The sequence below is a fragment of the Lactuca virosa genome, chromosome 7 (genome assembly GCF_052849685.1).
Source record: "Lactuca virosa cultivar CGN04683 chromosome 7, Lactuca_virosa_CGN04683_v6, whole genome shotgun sequence".
Taxonomy (NCBI): domain Eukaryota; kingdom Viridiplantae; phylum Streptophyta; class Magnoliopsida; order Asterales; family Asteraceae; genus Lactuca; species Lactuca virosa.
In genome coordinates, this window is record NC_136432.1 from 14,614,808 (window position 1) to 14,621,877 (window position 7,070).

Genomic DNA, 7,070 nt, shown 5'->3' on the forward strand with positions numbered 1-7,070 from the left:
TACTAAAGAGCAAGTAGGGTTGGGCATCGAGTGCGAGTATACTCGAGCGAGTCTCTGATTTCTTTTGTGTTGTATTTCAGAGACATCATGGTTGGGACACGCCACCACCCAGGAGGCATTGGTACCAGTGGTAACAGTGATGAGGAGATCCGTAGGTTGATTCAGGAGGAGGTGGCTGCTGCCATCCGAGCCGAGATACCAGAGATGTTTGGGTCTATCAAGACCACCCTGATCGAGACTTTTGACGAACGTTATGCAGCTCTTACTGAGGCTGCTGTTGCTGCAGCCACCGCAGCCGTCGCTGCTGCTAGACCACAGGGGGGTGACTCGTTGCTGTACCGAGAGTTCAGCACCACGAAGCCACCAGAGTTTGATGGGACGCAGGATCCGATCGCTGCGATGAGATGGATTTCTGATATTGAGGGATGCTTCTATACATGTTCTTGTCCGGAGCATCTGAGAGTTCGGTTCGCACTGAACCAGCTTCGCTTGGGAGCGAAGGACTGGTGGAAGTTTGTGACAGCGCACTACTCTTCCGCAGAGTTTTCCGCGGTGACCTGGGAGAGGTTCACCGCTATGTTTCGTGATGAGTACGTTCCCCCGGTGGAAAGGGAACGTTTGGCCAAGGAGTTCTTGACCCTCAAGCAGGGTACCGAGTCTGTTACAGTGATCACCAGGATGTTCCATGAGAGGGCAATGTTCTGGCCTGAGCACATGTCTTCCGAGCAGGCACGCATGAGTCGGTATTTGAGCATTTTGAGGAGAGACATCCGCGAGTTCGTGGCAAACTCGTCGTACCGGACGTTTGCCGAGCTTCAGGCAAATACCCGGAAGAGGGAGATTGAGCTCGAGACTCAGGCCAGGGAGGAGGCGGAGTCTCAAGGGAGGGATCGGCGACCGGCACAGTCCCAGCCGGCAGCCAAGCGGGCCAAGCCCGCCGATTCGAGATCAGGGAACCAGAAGAGCCGCACTTGTCAAGATTCATGAGGGGGTTTGCAGAGCAGGGTCTTGCTACAAGTGTGGCAAGGAGGGGCACATGGCCAAGGATTGCCCCAAGGGGTTTGCAGTCTGTTTCCACTGCAACCAGACCGGACACCGGAAGGCCGAGTGTCCGCAGCTGCGGGGGTCAGCCCAGGGAGCATAACAGGGATCTGCCCCTGCTGCCGTTCGAGCTTTAGAGAGTCGGTCAGCGAAGGCCAAGGCGCCAAGGGCTCGCGGGAGAGCCTTTCAGTTGACAGCGGAGGAGGTCCGCGCAGCGCCAGATGTTGTGGCGGGTATGTGTTCTTTCATCTATTTATTTTGAGATTATGGTGTTATGCTTATATTATGATATGTGTAGGTACGTTTCTTGTGAGTTCTGTACCTGCTTTGGTGTTATTTGACTCGGGTGCGAGTCGGTCTTTTGTGTCGTTAGCCTTTAGTCAGCACATCAGTATCTGTCGAGAGGCGTTGAGTCGACCTTTGTGAGTTTCCATAGCTGACAAGAGAGCGGTGTATGCCACTGATGTGATCCGAGGATGTGTACTCGAGATCTTCGGCGTCGAGTTTCTGATTGATTTGGTCCCGATTGCGATGGGAGATGTCTGTGTCATCATGGGCATGGACTGGTTGAGCAGGTTTGGAGCGGTTATCGACTGCGAGCGACAGTTGGTGACCATACAAGACCCTAGTGGGGGAGTTCTTACGGTTTATGGCGAGGGTACCCGTTCTGGGTCAGCATTTTGTTCGGCCGCTAGAGCGAGGCAGAGCCTACAGCAGGGCTGTAGTGGGTTTGTGGCTTATGTGGTGGATACGAGAGTAGATACAGAGAGACCGAGGTCGGTCGATGAGGTCCCGATAGTGCGTGAGTTCCCGGATGTCTTCCCCGAGGAGTTTCCGGGCGTGCCTCCCGAGAGGCAGGTAGAGTTCCGCATCGATTTGGTTCCGGGGGCAGCGCCTATCGCCAAGGCGCCTTATCGCCTTGCGCCGCCAGAGATGCAGGAGTTATTCTCGCAGCTTCAGGAGCTGCTGGGGAAGGGGTTTATTCGACCGAGTAGCTCGCCGTGGGGAGCGTCGATCCTTTTTGTCAAGAAAAAGGATGGTTCACACTGGATGTGCATTGATTACCGGGAGTTGAACAAGTTAACGGTCAAGAACCGTTACCCACTGTCGAGGATTGATGATTTGTTCGATCAGTTGCAGGGAGCATCTTGGTTCTCCAAGATAGACTTGAGGTCTGGATATCACCAGATGAGGGTGAGAGAGGAGGATATCCAGAAGACGGCGTTCAGGACTCGTTATGGGCATTACGAGTTCGTGGTGATGCCTTTTGGGCTCACCAACGCACCGGCAGCGTTCATGGATCTCATGAACAGGGTGTGCAGACCGATGTTGGATCGATCGGTGATTGTATTCATCGACGACAAACTGGTGTATTCGAGGTCCAGAGAGCAGCATGAGGAGCATTTGAGGGAAATCCTCGGAGTTCTGAGATCGGAGAGGCTTTACGCCAAATTCTCCAAGTGTGATTTCTGGTTACGAGAGGTCCAGTTCTTAGGACATCTCATCAACCAGAATGGGATATTGGTCGATCCGGCCAAGATTGAGGCGGTGATGAATTGGGAGGTGTCGAGATCCCCCACCGAGATCAGGAGTTTTCTGGGGTTGGTTGGCTATTATCGAAGATTTATCAGGGATTTCTCCAAAATCGTCGTGCCTCTCACCAGGTTGACCCGGAAGGGCGTGGCTTTTTCGTGGGGACCAGAGCAGCAGACCTCGTTTGAGACACTTCGCCAGAGGTTATGCGAAGCCCCGGTGTTAGCCCTCCCGGAAGGGATGGAGGATTTTGTGGTGTATTGTGACGCATCGATATCAGGGTTGGGTGCAGTACTTATGCAGAGGGGGCATGTGATAGCGTATGCATCGAGGCAGCTGAAGCCTCATGAGACGAGGTATCCCACCCACGATCTGGAGTTGGGGGCAGTGGTGTTCGCCCTCAAGATCTGGCGTCACTATTTATATGGGGTACGGTGTACCATATACACGGACCACAAGAGCTTGAAGTATTTGATGGATCAGCCCAATCTGAATATGCGCCAGAGGAGATGGTTGAACGTGGTAAAGGATTACGATTGTGAGATCCTGTACCACCCGGGAAAAGCTAATGTTGTAGCTGATGCCCTGAGTCGCAGGGCGGAGAGTGCCCCGATACGAGATGTTTGTTTGAGATTCACAGTGATGACTCCGGTGTTGGACACCATTCAAGAGGCCCAGGCAGAGGCCGTGAGACCGGAGAACCGCAAGAGAGAGCGGGTGATTGGACAGGTACCCGAGTTCGTTACCGATAGCCGTGGGCTTATGACCTTCCAGGGTCAGATTTGGGTGCCGTATGCAGACGGGACGCACACCACTTTAATGGAGGAGGCACACCGATCGAGGTTCTCGATCCATCCCGGGGCCACTAAGATGTATTTGGATCTGAAGAAAGATTACTGGTGGCCCTGTATGAAGAGGGATGTAGCATGGTTTGTTGAGAGGTGCTTGACCTGTCGCGGGGTTAAGGCTGAGCACCAGCGTCCGCACGGCAAGTTGCAGCCACTTGAGGTTCCCCAGTGGAAGTGGGAACAGATTTCCATGGATTTTATCACCAAATTTCCAAGGACCGCAAGGGGTGTCGATGCGATTTGGGTGATTGTCGACCGGCTGACGAAGAGCGCTCACTTCCTTGCTATCAGTGAGAGCACTTCTGCAGAGAGATTGGCAGAGCTGTATGTGAGGGAGGTGGTATCGCGACATGGAGTACCGATCTCGATTGTGTCAGACCGAGATGTACGTTTCACTTCCAGGTTCTGGAAGAAGTTCCATGAGGAGTTGGGTACGAGGCTGCATTTCAGTACCGCTTACCACCCACAGACGGACGGGCAGAGTGAGCGGACGATTCAGACGCTCGAGGACATGCTCCGAGCATGTGTGTTGGACTTCGGGGGAAGTTGGGACACGTATCTACCGTTGGCTGAGTTTTCTTATAACAACAGCCACCATTCGAGTATTGGTATGCCTCCCTTCGAGTTGTTATACGGGAGGAGATGTCGTACTCCCATTTGCTGGGGAGAGGTAGGGCAGCGCGTGATGGGCAGCACTGAGATAGTGTTTCAGACGACCGAGCAGATACAGTAGGTTAGACAGAGGTTGTCGACGGCTCAGAGTCGCCAGAAGAGTTATGCGGATAGGCGACGATCCGAGCTTGAGTTCCAGGTGGGAGACTTCGTGCTCCTGAAAGTGTCTCCTTGGAAAGGAGTGATTCGATTCAGGAAGAGGGGCAAGCTGGGGCCCCGGTATATCGGGCCGTTCAGGGTGACCGCGAGGGTGGGCAAGGTAGCATATCGGTTGGAGCTACCTGCGGAGTTGAGCCAGATTCATGATACCTTCCACGTGTCTCAGTTGAGGAAGTGTATAGCCGACGAGTCGGTGGTAGTGCCGCTGGAGGATATTCAGGTGGATGCGAGCATGAATTATGCTGAGAGGCCAATTGTTATCCGGGATCGGAAGATCAAGGTTGTGAGGAACAAGGAGGTGCCCCTGGTGCAGGTCCAGTGGCAACATCGGAAAGGGTCCGAGCTGACTTGGGAGCCGGAGTTGGAGATGCGGGAGCAGCATCCAGAGTTGTTTGCTGAGCAAGACTTCGAGGGCGAAGTCTGATTCTAGTGGGGGAGAATTGTAACATCCAGATTCCCAGGTATCTTATTTTAAGTATTTACCCTGAGTTTTAGGGAGGGACTCGGCGAGTAGGCGCTCAGACTCGCCGAGTAGGATCGCGAATTCTTGTCTGGATTAATGAGGGACTCGACGAGTCGATGCGTGGACTCGGCGAGTCCGCGCTGTAAAGTGAAACCCTAAATCTCGGGGCCTGAGCCCTATTTAAAGGCCTTTATGGCCTCCATTTTCGGCTACCAGTCCAGAGAGAGATACCCTAGCGATTGTGAGCGAGTTGTGAGAGAGTTTGAGCCTTTTTGATCATTTTTGGTGTGATTTTGCAAAGGAGAAAGTGTTTCCATCAAGGGGAGGTCAAGAGGATTGCATTTCAGTAGGTTTTCGGCTTGGATCTTCAAGTTTGAGGTAGCTATTTGATCCTATCCTTCTGTTTTGCTTAAGGGCATTGAATTTAGGGTTTTCTATACCTTTTTATGGCTTGTTTAGTTGTGTATAGTGTCCCATTGAGTGCTAAACTCTAGATCTGGACCTTTTGAGGTCCAGAGAGCCCGAACCATGCTGCTTTTTGTGGTTCTATGGAGGAATGGGACATAGGTTGCCATGTTAGAAGGGATTTCACCAAAATAAGCCTTGGGAGCATTGCATGTGTAGCAAGATTCGACCTTTACGTGTTTATTGGTCATGGGGAAGTCAGATCTATAGATTAGAGAAGCAGATCTGACCTCAAGAGGTCAGATGAGTGTTGTCATGGGAGGAACTCGCCGAGCCCATAAGGGACTCGACGAGTCGAGTCGGGTTGCCCCGCGACTCGCGACCTGTGACGACCCGTGGAGTATAGGGTTGACTCAGCGAGTCAAGTGAGGACCAGGGGCGAAGAGGACAGGCATGTACTCGCCGATTCACTCTAGTGCACTCGGCGAGTCCGGTCAATGTTGACCGTTGACTTTTGTTGACTTTTAGGGTTTAGTCAGTGTTTGGACTTATGAGCCATTAGAGGGGTAGAATGTTCTTTTACCCTTCTTAGAGAACTTATAGAGAGGGGTTGGCCTAGCCTTTAGATGTTGTATTAATTAGAGTAATTATTTATGTGATTAGGCGAAGGCTAGTGCAGTATTTCAGAGTTCGAGGTTTACCGAGTTACCCGAGGTGAGTCTTCTCACTGTACTTTACCTAGAGTGGTAATTAGAGTTATGTGACAGAGTATCTTGTATGCTATTTATGTGATTGTGATACACTGCATTATTTCTATGTGATTCATGCCGTGTATGTTCCAGAGTTACAGAGTTAGAACCGGAAGGTTCACAGAGTTAGGACCAGAGGGTCCACAGAGTTAGGAACGGAGGGTCCACAGAGTTAGGACCGAAGGGTCCACAGAGTTATAGCCTCGAGTGGGTAATATGTGTTAAATGTGGTATTTTGGGGAACTCACTAAACATTTATGCTTACAGTGTTTTGTGTTATGTGTTTCAGGTACCAGTGAGGATCGCGGGAAGGCGCCGGCATGATCAGTACACACTATTGGAGTTTTACACATTTTGATCTTGGGATGTGTTTTTATGGATTTGATATGTGATACATTGAGATTTGAGAATATGTATGAATGAAATTATATTTTTTAAAAGTGAAAAATTGTTTTGAAATTTAGGGTGTTACACTCCATCTGAGATTCGGAGCTTCCTTGGTCTAGCTGGGTATTATTAGAGATTTATTGAGAATTTCTCCAGGATCACAATTCCATTGACCAGGTTGACGAAGAATTATGTTACCTTCTGTTGGTCGCCTGAGCAGCAGGCCGCGTTTGAGAGTATGAGACAGAGATTATGTGAGGCTCCGATTTTGACCTTACTGGAGAATGTGATGACTTCGTGGTATACTATGATGTGTGGATCACATGTATAGGGGCAATACTGATGTAGAGGGGTCATGTTATTTCTTATGCCTTGAGGCAGCTGAAGCCACATGATGTAAACTATCCCACTCACGATTTGGAGCTGGGGGCGGTGGTTTTTTCCATCAAGATTTTGTGTCATTACTTGTATGAGGTTCGTTTTATCATCTACACGGACCACAAGAGTTTGTGGTATTTGATGGATCAGCCAAATCTGAACATGAGGCAGTACAGGTGGCTTGATGTGGTGAAGGATTATGATTGTGAGATCCTTTATCACCTTGAGAAGGCTAACGTGGTGGATGCTGCTCTTAGCCGCAAGGTGACTGGTACACCGATCAGGAATGTATGTCTGAGGATGAAGGTGATTACCCCACTCTTAAAGCAAAATCGTGAGGCTCAGGTTGAGGCTATGAAAAATAAGCATTGGAAGAGTCAGTGTATAATGGATTAGGTGCCCTCTTTTTATTATAATAGTCGGGGATTATTGAAC